At 39.5% G+C, this 18,870-nt stretch overlaps 1 long non-coding RNA gene across 1 annotated transcript in view; it reads left to right on the forward strand.

Moving 5' to 3' along the window:
• Positions 1–431: 431 nt before the first annotated feature.
• Positions 432–18,870, forward strand: part of LOC139041837 (uncharacterized) — a 43,038-nt gene continuing 24,599 nt past the window's right edge. The window contains exon 1 of the long non-coding RNA XR_011497827.1: positions 432–551. This is a non-coding gene — a long non-coding RNA (uncharacterized lncRNA). The remainder of the gene's footprint in view (positions 552–18,870) is intronic.

The raw sequence follows: 18,870 nt of genomic DNA on the forward strand, positions 1-18,870 counted from the left end.
GAATATAGAGTGAGGAGGAGAGAGGACTCAAGAATGACTGCTAACTTTGATCAACTGGCTAAATAATGGCACCGTTAACTAGATCGGGGAGGATAAGGAGAGTCTGCGGATTCAAAGGTTCGTGCTAGGTTTGAGACGGCTCATTGATATATGTGTAAGTACCGTGTGGGCAGTTAGAAAACTGACTGATCTCTGGGGCACTGCAACAATCAGGGGTTAGAAGAAGAGGGGGCAGCAAAGAAAACTAAGGAAGGGAAGCAATAAACCTAAAAGGTGGTAGTATCTGAGAAGCTGAGTGAAATAAAAGTTTTAAGAAAGGAGAGGTCAATTGTATAAAACTTTGCAGAGAGGTCAAGCATGACAAGAACAGAATATCGATCATTAGATTTGGCAAGATGGAGGTCACTGGTGACTTTGACAAAGGCCAAAGAAAAAAGACTGATTAAGTGAGATAAACACAGAATTCAAAAGAGAAATTGAAGAGAAGACACACAGACAACTATTTTGAGGAGCTTTCTGTGTGGTAGAGCAGAGGAATGGAACAGGAGCTGGTGAGAAATTTGAGTATATGCATATCTATTTACATGTATAAATATATTTAGGAATATGACCTATGTATGGGATATAAAATGGGAAATTGAAGATACAGGGCATTAAGGGGATTATTGTAGAAATAAGGGTCTTGCTTAGGTAAGAGGGCTTGGGATATAGTGCACAAGAGGAGGGGTTTGCCTGTCCTGATAACATCCAGGGTAGTAATAAGAGAAAAGACAAAGTTTGTAAACACAGATGCAGTAGAACAGTTAAATTTGACAGAATGCGGATGTTTGTTTTATTACTTTAATTTTGCCAGTCACATAAGAAGCAAGGTTAGGAAGCCATTAGATGGCTGTCCAGAGAGAAGATAGTATAAATTTATTTTGGGTAGTGGAAAAGCAATTTTGCCAGGGAAGTATAGTGGCATTTCCAGGAAAAGTTTAATGTTCCCAAGAGATTTGGGGTCATTAATTAAAGTGAAACCTCAGTGCGATTGTGTGATTTTCTCTAGCTATGCTCGGCTGCTCTGGGAGGTGATGAACAAGATTAAACTTGATTTGGGGTTTTGCAAGGCATTACGATAGAAGGACAGAAGGGCAAAAGAATTGAGAGTATGCAAAAGAGTGATCTCAGTGAGGAAGCGTGAAATCTGTGTTAGGTTAGGAGGAAAGTGAGCAACAGATAAGAGTTACAGTGGAATTAAATAATTGTTGGAATGAGACACCTAGAATAATTCAACTGGAAAAATATGAAGTAGTGGTCATAATGAGTTGTTTGGAATCAGTGTTTCAGAGAGTATGGCCAAACTGTAGGGTATAGGCAATGGAGCCAGTGGCCAACTTGTGGTGAAAGGAAAAAAGCCTTGGAAGGGAAGTCAAAGAACTGAGACATGGGAAGATCAGGTCTGTTTCTATGAGGGTGTTGAGTTTGCCAAAAATGATGATAACTAATGTTAGTAGGGAGAAAGAAAGTGAGCCAGATGCTCAGGTTTTCAGTGAATAAGGGAAAATGACCTGGACATCAGTAGGTGACGGTATCGAGGTGAGTAGTGAGTGGTATAATCTTATAGAGTGAACCTTAAGAGAACAGGAACATTTTAAAGGGAGAAGAAGACATGGTCTGTTGAAAAAAGGATATATGGGGCTGGCCTAGTGGCATAGTGGTTAAGTTCGCACACTCTGTTTCAGTGGCCTGGACTTCACGGGTTCGGATCTCAGGCACGAACCTACACACTCTCATCAAGCCATGCTGTGGTGGCATCCCACATACAAAATAGAGGAAGATTGCCACAGGTGTTAGGTTGGGGCCAATCTTCCTCACACACACAAAAATAATGATAGTAACAAAAAACAGGATAAGGTATTTATTTCTAAGAGATGCTGGAAAATTTAAAATGGTGAAATGAGCAAGGAAAAGATTTCTCTGTTGAAGGATAACCATTCAATGATTCATAGGGAAAATTCAGGTGGAAAACTTTAATAATAGATAATCTTCATGAATGCCTAGAATTATGGCACATTATCTTACAAAGATATTGCAAGTTAGATATTTATTACTCTCATTGGTAATAGAGGAAAATACAGTTTAGGGAAGTTGAGAATATGCCCAAGGTTGTCACAAGGCTTATAGTAGAAAGGGCTGAACTTGAACCTAGATCTGTCTGATTACGGAGGCTATGCTTCTCCCACTTCAGCTTATTATCATTTGTTTATTATGTGGAATAAAAACAGAACATATGATATATTAAGAGCTGAAGAAAGCGCTGAGATAAAACCCTAAAAGACAAGAATAGTCTTGTTCTCCTATGTTTTAAGAAGCCAATATATTAATTTTTACTGAACACTTAAAATGTACAAGGCGTTGTGGGAAATGGAAAATATAAGAGAACTCTCTACTCTCTAGTTGCTTACTATTTATGAGTAGACATACAATTATTCACATACATTGTATAAGTAAAGGTAACTATACACTAAGTCAGTGTTTCAGTGCTAAATAGGTGTTATAAACAATAAGCACAACTGAAGTGTACTGGGGTGGGAATCACTGTGGGCTGGAGAGGAAGAGAAGGCTTTATGGAAGATGCAGAATTCTGCTGGACTGTAAAGGACGGAGAGGACCCACAACGACAGAAGTGAGGAAGGCATTTCAGGTAGAAGTGAAAATAGGAAGCGAAGGCAGAAATGCTAAAAAACATACTCTTATGCAAAAGAATATAAAGAAATGCCCTCAGCTCTACTTGGTTTCAATATGCATGTGTGGAGGTTTGTATGGGACAGAAATAGGGTATTCGACTAGAAGAGTGAGTTAGACCATATCATGAAGAGTCTTGAATTCCAGGCTAGGAGTTGAATGCTAAGCTTAGGAGATGAAATTTGCAATATTATCCACTAAGGAGCTTCGAATACATTCTTGATTATGGGAGTGCAGGGATGAAAGGTTTGTTGCATAAACTCTGGCTCTCCTTCACTGCTTGCACTAAATGCTAATACTCTCCAAGGATCTTGCAAATGGGTCCCTGTCATTCCTATCCCTTTCTTTTTCTTTTTTTTTTCTTGCAGGCTTTTTTTGGTGAGGAAGTTTGGCCCTGAGCTAACATCTGTTGCCAGTCCTCTTCTTTTTTTGTCTCCCCAAAGTGCATAGTTGTATATCCTAGTTGGAAGTCCTTTTAGTTGTTCTATGTGGGATGCCACCACAACATGGCTTGATGAGCAGTGTGTGGGTCCATACCCAGGACCTGAACTGGTGAACTCTGGGCCACCGAAGTGGAGAGCATGGACTTAACCACTACAACACTGGGCTGGTCCCCTATCTCTTTCTTAGTGACATCTCAGAGTCTCTTCATTTTAATCAAGCTACTCCCAACTTCTGCACACATCTGGTCCAGCATTACCTCTAGATGTGTTTTGCTGAGGTTGCTGCCCTGCCTTTAAGGTCCTCATTCCTCAGCTGCATGACCCCTGCTTTGCTTCCTCCAAGACCTTGCTAGAGGCTCCCTTTCTCCTAGATGCCTTCCCAGACTAACTTCCCTCCTCCGAGATCAGCTCCCAGCTTTGTATTTCTTGGCACTGCTAGATTGTTTGTAGGTATGTAATTTTGGCTTTGCTTATGTTGTCCATTTGTTGTCCGTGTGTTACTTTTGTTTTCCTTGGGGTCAATGACCTTGTCTTCAGTTCTTTAGTGTTCTTTAATGTAATTAGCACAGTGCTTTGAAAACAACAGAAGAGTACAAAGAAACACACCCTTGAACCCAGCTTTGTTTCTCTGGATGAGATTCTCTTTGGTTTGAAGGTAACCATAATAACTAACAATAGCGTTTCAGATTGAACTCTCATTTATAATATTTTGGATCTGATCATAAAATAAGATTTAAATAAATTTCTACATCTAAAATTTCAATGCGGTTTGGCAAAATCTTCTTTTTTTCTTATGAACTCTATCTTAATTGGAAAATTGAATGGAAACTTTACTGAGCCTTATCTGGGGACATTTATAACTTTTTACAATTCATTTTCTGTCTTCCAGTTCAAGTCAAACAAAAAAATTATGCATTCTTTCTTTTTTATTTGTAGCTTCTTTGGAAAGAAGATATTTGCCAATCATAGATCTTTTAAGCATGATTTTCCCTGATATTTCATTTAATGAAGGAAAGCACCCTGCAGAATGTGGAAGCCCAGTGTCCCCAGACTTCTGCCCCCAAGTGCAACTTTCACCTTAATGGAACTCCAATCATCCCACAAACGAATATATTCAAAATAGCTCGCTAGGCGGTTTCTGGGTTCTCAGTCTCTCCTCTACCCAATATAGTCCCCCTTTTCCTTCCTCACTTCTTTTCCTTTATCAAATTTATTAATAAGTTCATGGAAGGGCTTCAGTTTAAAAATATATATAATAAAGAAGAAATCCCCATTTAGTGTTAGCTTGGTTAGGTAATTACTTGAAACATGTTAATACTGGTTTATCTATACATAAGAACATTTGTGCTTATTAACCTGATAGAGTATTTTTATTCTCAATATGCTTGCACTGATTTTCTATTTTACTTTTATAAAATCATAAAATTTTAGAGTCAGAAAGGGCCTGTGATATAACTCCTCATTTTAAAGAACTGAGAGATTCGTCTAAAGAGATGCAGCCAGTCAGCTTCAGAGCTGAAACTGGCACTTTTTAAATTAAAACATACAGACACACAGACTCATATATACCCTGACTAAACTTCTTTGACCCAGGTCGGTGTGGACACTGGGGTTAGAAGATGTTTAGGACATGCCTGGCCCTCTGAATTTACAGGGAGTGGGGAAGACAAATAGGTAAAACCATCAATTACAACACAAATTGTTACAAGAAATACATGTGTGGAGCGATACGGGAGTTCAGGAGAAGGGATTTAGGGGAAGTCTTTAGAGAAATAGTCATTTTAAACTGAATTTTAAAGTTCAGCCAAGATTCTTCTAAACTGAGTGTAAGAAAGAGGGCATCAGAAGCAGAGGAAACAATGGGAGTAACAAACATGGAGATATTAAAAGCGCATAGCTTGTTCAAAGAATGGTGCCTGGTTTCATCTAGTGACAGGTTGAGGAGGGGCCTGAAGGGGAGGAAACTGGCCTGAGACAATGAGGAAAAGGGAAGGTAGAGCTTGTTTGGGGTAGACCTTGTGTACCATGCTGCAGGCTCTAGACTTGTGCTTCAGAGACAATGGAGAGACCCTGAGATTTTTAAAATGACTAAGTCATGTGATTAGATCAGTGTGTCAGCAAGATAAATTGTGACCATAGGATAGCATGGATTAGAGGGAAGAGGTTGTTGAAGTAATTTATATGAGAAATGATCAGGATCTGGGGGGCTGGCCCAGTGGCAAAGTGATTAAGTTCACACGTTCCACTTTGGTGGCCTGGGGTTCACCAGTTGGATCCCTGGTGCAGACACGGCACCGCTTGGCACACCATGCTGCAGTAGGCATCCCACGTATAAAGTAGAGGAAGATGGGCATGGATGTTAGCTAAGGGCCAGTCTTCCTCAGCAAAAAGAGAACGATTGGCAGCAGATGTTAGCTCAGGGCTAATCTTCCTCAAAAAAAAAAAAGAAATGATCAGGATCTGAACTAGGACAGTGTCAGAACAACTAGAGGAAACAAGTTTGATTTAAATATTCTAGACGCAGGAGTAACAAGTGTTGCTGACTGAATAGATTTAGAAGGTGAGAGAGGACTTGAAGGTGGCTTTTACAGGGAATTACTGGCTGCCGTTAAAAGGACAGGAAATACACAGGAACTATGTTAATGTTCTAGACATTAAACCATGCTGACAATGGTTACCTCACTAAATTTTTTAAAGATTACCTAAAAGATCTATTTTCAGATATAGATTTTGTCCAATTCAAGTTTTCTTAAGATAATATGTAAGTCCCTTTCTATATTCTAATAATAAAGAATTAAGTTTAAACTTTAGTGTTTAACAATAAGTACAAGAAAAAGTCAGGAATTTTAAGATGCACCGTTTATTTAATTAACTTTTGAAAGAGCAAATTTCAAAAGAGAATAAGCACTGACAAATGTATGAGTTCATGATTGCTTGAACACTGGGGACACATACCGAGAAATCTGAAGTCACAGCCTCTTTATTCACACATATATTATACACACACACACATATGCATGAATATATATTCATATATATATACATACAAAAACTATTTAGGACTTACTAGATTTTTTAAGTGTTAAAAATTGTTCTAAATGATTTACGAATGTTGACTCATTTTTTCTGCATAATAATCCTATAAGGTAGGTATTATTATTATTCCCAGTCTACAGTTATGGAATTTGAGGCACAGGTTGTTTAAGAAACTCAACCAAGGTCACAGAGCTGGTAGGTGTCAGATCCTAACTTTGAACATAAATGTCTGGCTCCAGAGTCCTTGTTAGGTTTTTTTAAGAATGTAAGAAACTATCATTTGCCTTTTTCCGATATGTTAGTATTCGGGTAAAACTGTGTTCATCCTTTACCACATTAGGTGTTGAAAAACTCTATGTACGAAAGGGAAAAGAATGTATTGGTTAGACAGAACTCTCAACAGCAGCATGTTGGATGAATATTCAGCAGATTGGTAAGACAGATATCGTCTGTTCACTGAATCTGGAGTGCAGTTATGGGTCTTTGATTTAATCCTGCATAGACTCTAACAAACAAAAACCTGTCTGCATACACCATTTTCATTTTACTTCTATAAAAAAGCATGATAGCAGACACAAAACTTAAAGGTGTTATTCAGCAATTGGAAATGAAAGTTTACAAGTGTATAAATGAACCTGAGTGTTATAAAGACCAGTTAGTAACATTTTGAGCCTAAGAAATAATCAATTTATTTATAAATAATTCTGCAATTTTTAAAGTATCTTTTTTTCCCCAGAAAATAATACACACAGACTTTGAGAAGTCAGCAGCAGGAGGAAAGCGAAGGGAGTTCAGCTTCACTGGATTGTGTCAAGGAATAGAAAAAGCCACAATGACTACTATTCTGTTTCCCTTAGCTCTCACGGCCTCTTGAGTTACCATTTATCATTGAGGGATCCTATCCAGGCTCATTTTATCATGATGCTTTCCTTGACTGTCCTTAGCAGTCCCCCTCATTGAAAACCTCCCTCCCTTTAGACTCTACTGGGCACCCAAGGAAATACATGGAACTCATACTAAAAGGGCATTGAACAGGTTAATGGCCTAGTGCCCATGGCTCACACTCACAAATGCTTCATGCTAAAGAACTGCCATGATTTTAATTTCTGCTACCCCATATTGGTTAGGTTTCATAAGTCCATTTGAGAAAAATGGCTGCGGGCATGGCAGACAAATGGATTCATTCCAGGCATAGATCTACGAGGGGAGTGTATTTTAGTGAACCTGGGGTAATGTTTAAATGCATTGCAATATATTCCAGTGGAGGAAGACTGTATCTGATCAGGTGTTTACGGGAAGTGCCACCTCATCTATATCTCTTCTATTATCTTCCAAAATAATAGACACACTTCCACTTACTATGTTCTGTTTATTGCTTTGCAAAGAGCTGGGGCTAGTAAATACCAATTCTTCTTGATTTATACTTGATTTATAGAGTTTCTTTTCAGTATGGGGTAGAAGTCCAGCCACCTGGGTACTAGCCCTCAATTCAACACTAATTAGCCAGATGATGTTGGTGGAAATTCCCACCTCCCCTGAGCCTCATCTGTACAAAGGGATACCACTATGTCTTCTACTTCCTAGGATGATGCAATCATCAAATAATATAGCCATTGTCTATTCGAGGAAAGTCTTAGTTTTTCTGAGTTGCTCTGTCCTGTTAATTCTACTAACAGATGAAGAATAAGTTGTAAGTGAGACATAGAAAGGAAAAATTTAAGTTTGTGCATGTGTGTATGTGGTGCTTGTTTTTCACATTTTAAAAGATAATCTATTAGTAACGGACTTCGCTTCATACACTGATTGTTTTTCTCTAGGGTCACAATGAATTGGGCCAGTTCATTCAAAATATGAGACTTAACCATCATAAAAGACCAACTTTGCTCCTGGAATATTGAATTAGGGTTATCACTCACTGACTGTACAGGAAGTATTATGACATAGTTTCTAGCGGCCTGAAACAAATGATAGAGAACAATGACAACAGTCACAAATATTAGCATAGCACCATTTACAAAAGGGCTTTCACAAGCTTTACCTTGCTGAATCCTCATACTATCCTGGGAGGTATAGGTCATTATTATTTCCATTTCAAAAATGAGAAACAGGCCAAGGGACATCAACTTCCCCAGCACCACATAGCGAGAAAGGGACAGCTGTGACCTGACCTAGGTCGTCTGAAATCAGATTCTGAGCTGTTCCCACTATACTGTGTTTCATTTTCCAAATAAAACAATTCTTTTTAGCTAAAAAAAATAAATATTACCTAATTTTTTTTTCTGGTGATTCTCAGAGCCAGAACTGAAGTTGTTAGGAATGAGGCAAGCATCCCAGGGAGGATTAAACCTGGAGATAATAACAGCGTGGATAACATTCCCAGAGTACTTGCTTCCTGGCAGATACTGCTATAAGTACTTTGCACATATCAATTCTTTTAAGGGTTACAAAAATCCTGATTTCTATGATGTAATATTCCTCTTCTCATTCACAGGCACTGAAATTAAATAACCTGCTTATGCCTGTGCAGTGAATTAGTTGAATATCTGAATTTTCACCCAGGAAGCCTAGCTTTGGGGCCCAGTGCATAACCTCTTACACTAGGTCACTCCCACCAGCCTATGTCAGCTACACTTGGTGGCATCCCCAGCATCACAGTACCAGGGAAGGGCCAGACTGGCAGACAGAGTGGTGACGAGGAGACTAAGTTGGAAAAGGTATACAGTGATCAATGATGAAAGGCAAGAGGGCAAGAGGGAGGGTCTGGCAAGCAGAGTAGGAGAATCTCTCCACGATAGACTGTTAGCATCACACAGTGGGCTTAGCTGCAAGGCTAGCACATGGCAGGAGTCTGGTTCCTGAGGACTCTGGGCAGAAGCAGATAGATAATACACAGTCCCAGAGAGACAAAGGAATCAAATGGTAGGATGGTGGGTCTCACCTGGCTGGACCATGGTGGAGTAAGCCAGGACCTAATTGTTGGAAGGGAAATACAAGGTTGCATTTTACAAAAAGAAAGAAGAAAAAAAGAAAAAGAAAAAACCCCAGAACACTGTAAGAGCCTAGGGCACAAAATTGGAATGGGATGACCAGGATGGATTTATACCTCACTGAGTGTGATGGAGGCTGCCGCGTTAGAGAGAATGGCTCTAGGCATGGTATGCTCTAGCTAAGAAGTTAAGGCCAGTTGCTCTTTGAACTTCTATTTTCGGGTCTGCAATAGTACCCACTCTAATAGATTTGGAATAAATAAGATGAGAGCTCATCAGTATCACTGGGGGGGAGGGCTTCAGATTCAGATTCAAGGGTAAGAACAAGCCTGTATGTGGTAAAGGAAATGGTTACAGCTGTGAGATTGGGCATTTAAGGCTCAATCCAGATGTCACCTCCTCCAAAACATTTTCCTGGATCCCCAAGGCTGATTTTATTAATCCTCTCTGCAGTAATATTGAATGCTAAGCTCACTTCCTGCTCTGAATTGTAATTAGCTGTTTTCTTTCCTTATCCATTTTAGGAATTTGGTTGAGGATTGAGTTATTCATACTCCTCAGTTTGTGTCACGTGATCATTAATAATCAACAAAGACCCCTCTTGTCTTATTTATGTATTTATCCAACCCCTTTTAATCGACAGTCTCCATACCCATGCCTCTCCACACTGAAGGCCATCCTTTAAGTGTGTTTCCATATATCCTTTTATTTGTATGGTAAATGGGCATTGTTGATTTGTGTGAGTGTATCTTAATTTACATGTATGGTATTGTTATAGATTTTTTTTTCTGTTTCTTCCTTTTTAATTTAATCAGCATTCTGTGTTATTTTGTTAAATCTAATTCTTTGATTCGAACAGCCACAAAGCATCTCATAATGTGCTTCCAAGGTGATGGAACCTCTATTGCCTCCACCTGGTTGCTAAACCTTTAAGAGTTTAGATGAGCCTTTCCCTGGCGTAGATAACAGGAGAAAGAGTGCTCACTCACAGCAGTTAGATTACAGATTGCCTAATTGCTCTCCAAATGGTATACTTTTCAGTTCATGTGTCTGTCTAGATTATACATTTCTTGAGGGCAGGGAGAGTATCTTACACCTTTTTGCTTCCTCACAGCCTAGCTCAATGCAGAGAAAGGGATTAGTGCACATTTATTCAATAAAGGAATGGGACCAGACAGGCCAGAAGGTTTCATTTCCAAAGGCAAATAGCATGGTGGAATACATGGTGAGAACCACATCACACCAATTCACCTACAAGGAGAGTCCTCTTTCAGTTTACCAGTGAGGGGGGAAAAAACACTGTCTAAAAGCTGCCAGAGCTTAGAGACTCTGTGTCCTGTCTTTGAATTTCTGTTTCCGCAGAGGAGTGGAAGTGCTTTCCATTATTTTGAGTAAAAAGGACAAGCTCTGTGGGGCTTCCCACAATTGTTCTGAGAGCCAGCAAACAGACGCTCCAATACCACTTCTCCCAGAAATCAGCATCGTTTCCTCTCTCACTGTAGCTTCTGGTTTCAAAAAAAAGGAAAAAAGTTCCTGTTTGTGATGAACAGAGGTCAGATCTCTCCGTGGGAATGTTCACAGAGCATTAACATTCTTCTCCAGACAATGTCATAGTGTCATAGAGTACGTTTTACCTTCCACATAGAATCTCCGTGTGGAATGTGCACGGCCTGGGATATTCATCAGGGGATGACAAACTGATGGCAACATCAGGGGTCAATGCCTGTCCAATTGGAAGATGAACATTGGTTGCTGTTTCAAATAAAGTGATACAGGTTCCTGGCATGAAATCAAGGCTGCAGTAGTAAGCAAGTAGCATTATTGCTTAAAACAAAACTCAAGTATTCCCAAGCATTAGTCTGTGTCCTAAAACAATACAGGTCAAAATATCATGTATTTTTCAATTATTTATGCCTAGAAAAAATTAGACAAAATCAAAATAATAAAATCTATCATCTGTTATAACGTCTAATTTTTAAACATTCTACCGTATTTATAGCTCTTATAACACTGGAATTTTTTACTTTATATTTAACATCCAAAATATGTTTTTTTCCTCAAGCAGAAAGAGAAAAATGTTTAATAATAAAGTGATAATAGTTTGGTAGTGGAAGGGAATATGTAGCATCAACAACTGATCATTTTCATTTGGCACTGTGAACATCAGAGCGCCTGAGAATCTGGAGAGCTGTGTTCCAGAATTGGCATTGCTTGAGTGGCTGAGTGGTCTTAGACGTTGTACCTCTTCACAGGGTTTCTGTATCTGTAAAGCAGAGGCTACAGTGGATGATACTAAAATCTATTCTTGTAGATTTGGTAAAGCCAGGAAATTCGAATCTTACCTGTTACCTATTAGTGGGGTTGGGTCAAACTAAATATCTGACCAAGAGTTTTGCGTTAGTTTTCAAATGACAGTGATCTCCAGGAAAGCTCAGCAAAGGATGGGGAGTTTTAGTTTTCCCATCAATCCCGGCAGGACATGTTTTCCAAAAAGAGTGTTATCACACACACTAAAAATGAAAATAAACATGAAAGTGGTATGTAACAATGGACACGATCAATGTGACAAACAAAGGATAGCTTTCCCAAAATCTAATCAAATTGTCTACAAACTTCTTTTAACAAGATTGGCTTACTACCTGATCAAAATATCCATTAACAAGAAATATCTCAAAGATGCCCTCTGAAAAACAATTAAGCTCTGAAATTGTAGTCACCATATATTATTTGGTCGTGGTATCAGAGAGAGATGCGCCAATGTTAACCTTGGTGGCTAATGCTTATTGAGGGGATACATACAGTTCTAAGTTGTTTTTATGGGCTGATTCATTTAATCCTCACAAAAACCCTATCAAGTAGCTGCTAGTATTATATTATTTTATAGATGAGGAATATGAGGCTCAGAAAAGATAATTAATATGTTCAAGGTTCACAATCAATAGGGAATTGAGCTGCAATTCAACTCAGGTGTTCAGCTCCAGAGTCCATGTTCTTATCCATAATACCATGATGAATGAATATTAAAAATGGTGTTACATTTTTCAGAATTCCTTTTTCTCCCTTTCTCTCTTCTTCCCTCCCTTCCTTTGTCCTTCTCTCCACCCTCTCTCTCTCTCCTTTTCTTTCATCAAATATAATTTAAACACCCACAAGAGTCGGATACTTCTGCGTACTGAGAATTCTAAGGTAAATCAAATGGAATCCCTAATCATCAAAGTATTCACTACTCAGTGGGATAAACAGATACACATGAACGTAAAGATGAGATGCTCTGATAACCACAAAATGGCCACAATGAGAGCCCAGTTGGTCCAAGGAGTCTGGGAAAGAGATTCCAAAAACAATACTTAACCTGGCATCAAAGACTGAATACCAAGCATAAATAGAAGGGACAATGCATTGTCAATAGAAGGAGCAGTTTGTGTAAAATCCCAGAGTTTAAAATTTCATAATATTTCTCTGGAGTAGTAAATACTTTCATGTGGCTTCAGCACACAGACCTAGAGGATGAGATAGACAAGTGATAGCTGTACACTCAATAGATTTGTGGTCTCTCCTTAGTCACTTGACACTCATCACCTTGCAATATTTTAAAATTATGTGTTCCCTAATAATTTAGGTGATAAATGTGCTGTGAAAAAAATCAATTCTGCTTAAGATTCAAATCAGCTCTTTGTCAACATTCACATTTGCATTTGTGATCCTCATAATAACTCTTTGAAGCATATAGAATGAATATTTCCATTATTGTCATTTTACAGTTCAGCACAGAGAGGCTCAGGAAGACACAATGGCTTGGTCAAACTGACATTAACACTAAATGGTAGCACCAACATTTTGACCCCTAATCCAATTCTGTTTCCCGCACCACAGTCTATGGACGGACCAATGCTCTGCCCTATATCTTACCACCACATAAGGTGGGCAGAGCAGAAAAATGACAGGAGCGTGGGTCTCTTATGCTTCAGTGAGTCACTATATCAGTTCAATGCTATTTCCAGATTTCTCATTATGTGATGAAAGCCTATTTGCTGAAAAAGACTAAACAAAATACTGAGTAACCAATAGTCAATTAAAACTGAGATCTTGCTTCATTTGATGTAATAATATTTTTAAATCGCTGCAGTATTGGTCATTTTTTCTGATAGCTGTCTGCCCAAATATTTTTATTAGCTAATTGTGTTAAGAAAAACCTTTCATACAAAAAAAAGAAAAAAAGACAGTACAAAGGAAATATCTGTTGCGAGATGTCTTCGTTTAGTTCAGGTTGCCATAACAGAATCCCAGAGTTTGGGGGGCTTAAACAAAAGAAATTTATTTCTCACAGTTCTGGAGGCTGGGAAGGCCAAGATAAGGTGCTGGCAAGGTAGGTTTCACTCTAAGACCTATTCTCTTGGCTTGTAGGTGGCTGCCACTTCTGTGTGTGCTCACATCATCTCTTCTTTGTGCTCACTCAGAGAGGGAGCAAGCTCTCTGAGGTCTCTTCTAATAAAGGCACTAAAACCATCATGAGGTCCCACCCTTATGACTTCATTTCATGCTAATTACCTCTCAAAGGCCCCACAAATGCTTGCCACATTGAGGATTAGGGCTTCAACATAAAAATTTGGGGGGGGGGGTACACAAATATTCAGTCCATAACAGGAGACAATTCTGCATGAGTCTTTTGTGTTCCTGCATGTTTTATGAGCAGAGTCAATGAAAGCATTTTTCTGGACTATCCTTTCAAAGTTGTTACAAAGCAAATGGCTTTGGAAGACAGAGATAGTGTCTCCTTGTGGAAAAGAGGGCAGTTTTATTTACTGTGCAGTTTAGTAAGGAGAGCATCTCTCTTGGAGGTGAGATTGAACAGATTTGCTTGCAATCCATTATAAAAGATCAGGGTTTCCTAAACTCAGGATTTCTCTCCTATGACACAACCCACTGCAAGTGCCAGTGTCACCTGGCCCTGGTCATGTTGGCCTCTGGGAACTGGGGTTCTGGGAACCAGTGCAAGAAAATGCTGATATCCTGCGATTGCTGGTATTGCTGTGAGTAATAAACTGTCTTTGGTCTCACCCAGATTTTGTGTCTTTTGCCTGCATCCATAAATCTGTGGCAGGCTAACTTGTAGCTTGCAAGCAGGATAAGATCTCAGATCCCTCACGGTTCTTCACAATATCTAAACAAAAAAACCACATTGCAATAAGGCAAGAAGAATTTACATATGAATATAAATAACTCCTAGGCTAAAATGAAGCCCAGTATTGAGGCTGTATTACATATTTTAATGTTTCGATTATCATTTTACTTCCAAGGCTCTCATGTAATGTCAGAGGCAGAAATTATCTCAGAATAATTCAGTCAAACCAGTTCAGCAAAGAAGGCCTCATCATGGGGAGAACCAAGTCTCCTTGATGGAAATAGCTTAGATATCAGTAAAAAGCTTCACACATATTTAATCCAACTAATAAAATCAAGCACACGTATTAATTGACTGAACTATTTCTTTATTGAATAAAGTTTATCAGATACGTATGGACTGCTCACAGCTGTGGCAGGTATTCCTCTCGACACTGAGAAAGACAAAAGCATAAAGAATGGTGAAAAGTCTCTGTGCTTAGGAAACCTGGATTCCCATCCGGGAGAGAGTCAACAGTGAATGAATAAATATCATTTCAGATGGGGAAAAGTCCATGAAAGATAAAAAATCACAAGAGGATAGAGAGTAATAGAAGCCAGTGGAGCACTTAACATATGGAAGAAGGCCTCTTTGACAAGAGGATGTGTGAGCAGAGACCTGAATGTCCTGAAAGAAAAAGTCATGTGATTTGGGGAAAAGAGCCTCTCAGACAGACAAAAAAACAGCCAGTCAGGAACAGGAATGAGTGTAGCCTGTTCCAGGAAAAGCAAAAAGGCCACTGTGACAGAAACAAATGAACTGAGTGAGCAAGTGGTTGGAGATAAAACTGGAGCTAAAGGCAGGGGCCCATTCGTATGTGACCCTGTAGGCCACAATAAGGACCCGGACATTGCGGTAAGTCAAATGGGAAGTCATTCAAGCATGTTGGCAGAGGATGCTTGTCCAGCGATTAGACTGTATCAGCGTAAACAGGGAAGCATTTTAGAAGCCTCATGTACTACTTTAGACATTGTAAGAGAAGATGGTGGCGATGATTATAACAGATGATGGTGAAGGCAGTTAGAAATGGCCATCTCAGGGACCTATTTTGAGGGTAGTCACAGAATTTGCTGATAGATTGGATCTGTGGTGTGAAGAAAAGGCCTTATTCAATGAGGATTCCCAGGTTTTTGGCTGAGAAATGGACTGAGTGGTGGTGCCTTTGACTAAGGAAGGGAAGAAGGGGGAGGAGTCAGTTTTGTGGAGGAAATCATGAGTTCTTTTTTGCCATAAGAAGTTGAATTTTCTGTAATATATTGAAGTGAGGCTGTTGAGTGGGCAGGTTCCAGAGTACAGAGGAAGGGTCTAAATAATGTTCTGATTATCTGTTGCTGAGTAACAAAATCCCCAAAGCTTAGTGGCTTAAAACAACAGTAACATGAATTTTGTTTCAAATCTTGAACTTGAGTAGGCTTGATGGGGACTTATTTCTGCTTCATTTGGCATCAGCTGGGGCAATTGGAAGGCTGCATTCTGGATCATCTAAAACCTCACTTACTTACATGTCTGGTGGTTGATGATAATGGCCATCAGCCATCTACTGGGCTAGGCTGGAACTCCTTCACATGGCCTATCCATGTGGCTGTGTGACTTCTCAAAATCTTGTGGCTGGGTTCCCAGGGCGCACATCCTAAGAGAGAGAGAGAGAACCAGGGTGAAGCTGTACCTCATCTCCTAACCTCATCTCAGGAATCCCACAGATTCACTTTTGCCTCTTTGTATTCATTAGAAGTAAGTCACCAAGATTGGTTCATATTTAAAGGGAGAAGAATTGTATTCCATCTTTGGTCGGAGGTACAGCAAATTATTTGTGGATGTGTTTTAACACCATTGCAGCTAAAGAAAGAAATTTGGGAATCAATGGCACATTGATGACACTTATACCCATTAGAGGGGATGAAATAGTTAGGGAGAGAATAAAGTTAGAAGAGAAAGAAGGGCAAAGACTAAGCCCTGGAGGACACCAACACTGAGAGTCTCTTGGAGGAAGAGGAGCCAGAAAAGGAGACTGAGAAGGAGAAGCCATTGAGGTAGGCGGAAAACCAGGAGAACATGGTGTGCTGGAAGCCAAGAGATGAAAAGTTTTTCACGAAGGAGAGAAAACTGGGTCAAATACTGCTGATGACTCAGATAGCTTGCGTAAGATGAGGACAGGAAGCTGGTGACCAGATGTCAGAAGATGGACATTGTTGGGGACTGTGACAAGTGCAGTTTTAGCTGCATGGTAAAAACATAAACCTGATTAGAGTGTCTTAAAGAGAGAAGTGGGAGGTGAGACAGCAAAGGCCATTTTCCAGTCTCCTTTCACATGTTCTGCACTATACAAGGCCCCATGGGGTCATAATATGGAAGATAAAGGAGGAGAGCTAAGGAAGAGCAGAAGTGTATAGGAAATCATTCAGGTGGGGTGTTTATTTTTGGCTGTGGTTGAATATAGTCCTTCAGGGCATATCGGCTGCACTTTTTTCCTCATTGAACTTTTGATGGCTGAACTATCTCCAGTTTTAACACAAAGGTATAACTATACATTGATTCTTAAAATTGACTTTTAAAGTAGTTCTTATATCCTGGCACTGACAGTAGGAGACACTTCTTACCCCACGACACTGCCAGAGGAAACTTTGAGTGAATAGACTGAAAACAAAGCAGTATCTTATTAACTACAGGGCACTTCTCAATGAACAGTGGAGACAAGAACCTACTGAAAGTGAGCGCATTTTCAGTTGTTAATCTGTGTTAAATTTCTTTTTCATTTTAAAGAGAGAAGAAAAGAGAAGTTCAAAATGGGTCTTGACCTATTTAACTCTAATTTTTAAACCTATCCTTTAAAACTGTACTAAATTAGGTCAAGTACATTTTCTAGGGAAGAATATTAATGACAGCTAACACTTGGTGACGACTTTCTAGTGATCACTGACCTAATTTTACTGTTTCCCATCACTCTTGAAAATAGTTCACCTTTAATCCCATCAACATGGCATGAGGTGGGTGCATCCCATCTTACAAATGGGGAAACTGAGGCTCCGAGGGACCAGATGACTTGCTTAGACTCAGACAACGAGGAGGTGGTAGAGACAGACTACTCAGTAATCTGGCTCAGAGTCTGGGCTCCTAATCCCTGAGCAGACTGCCCCCTCAAAAACATGCTCTCTTACCAGAAAAGGCAAGCCAAATGCAACTGCTTGTCAACAAGTTTTTTTTAAGTGGCCAAATAAAATTTTATTGGCGTATGAAAAACAGGCACCTTTCAGCTAAGAAGAGAATGTGAAACTCTCAGCCCCGTGGGTGACTTTTGTTTTTAGTAGGGAAAAAAAACATATTGTATTGTTCTAATTAGAAATACACCATCACGGAGGAGACCGCCAGTTGCCTCTGTACTTTCCGACAGCAGAGAGTTGTGTCTTGAAAGCAGCTTTGTTTGAAAGACAAATACTAGGAAGAAAAAGCATTGGTAAAGTTTCATCAGGAGGCAAGCCCTGTTCTCCGGGCTGGCGGCCATCTCCCAGTTCTCAGAAATGTTTAGGGTGCTGCCCTTCTCCAAATTCAAGTTAAAGGAAAGCTATCTGAATAAGTAATATCAATTATGCCCCTGAGGTCAAAACCCGGTGGAATTAAGACGAGAGCCCTGAGACCTTGATATAGCTGGTTTCCTTGCCCATCAGCCCATTGGCATCCAGCTAGGAAACAATATTTAATTTAATTCAATAAAAATATCTTGAGCAGGGGCCGGCCCTGTGGTCGAGTGGTTAAGTTTGTGTGCTCCGCTTCAGTGGCCCAGGGTCTTGCTGATTCAGATCCTGGGCGTGGACCTAGCACTGCTCATCAAGCCATGCTGAGGTGGTGTCCCACATAACACAACCAAAAGGACCTACAACTAGAATACACAACTATGTACTGGGGGAGCTTGGGGGAGAAGAAGAAGAAGAAGAAAAAAAGAAAAAGATTGGCAACAGACGTTAGTTCAGGTACCAATCTTTAAAAAAAAAAACTGAGCAGCTACCATGTACTGGCACTATTCGTAGTCCTGGAGATACAAGGTGAAGGAAATCAAGCTCCCCAAAAAGCCGATAGTCTCTCTAATATGGAAGAAAGACAAGTAAACAGGTAATTAAAGTATAGGGTAGGCACAGTTATTATTGTTTGGGCCGGTAGGGAATAATTCAAGAAGAGGTTATAGTTCAATGAAGCTTTGAATGATAAATATTGACATTTTGTAGCAAGTATGTGGGACAGGGACAGAACAGACATCCTCATAGAAGAACACATGAGATAGTTTTTGAAAGACAAAACAGGAGAAGACGTGCACATGACCGTTTTAGTAAAAATACACATTCATTATAATGTGGTCAAACAATATATAAATAAGAAAGTAAAGAAATCTGAAATCCCAATATTCAGAGACACTGTTTCCCACATTTCCATTAGAGAATCACACGAGAGTAACACTTGTGACCTTTCTTCCATCTTGTTCATCTTTCCCATAGGATAAGAAGTGTTTCTCTGATCATGAACGACA

The sequence above is a fragment of the Equus asinus genome, chromosome 24 (genome assembly GCF_041296235.1).
Source record: "Equus asinus isolate D_3611 breed Donkey chromosome 24, EquAss-T2T_v2, whole genome shotgun sequence".
In the NCBI taxonomy this organism is placed as follows: Eukaryota; Metazoa; Chordata; class Mammalia; order Perissodactyla; family Equidae; genus Equus; species Equus asinus.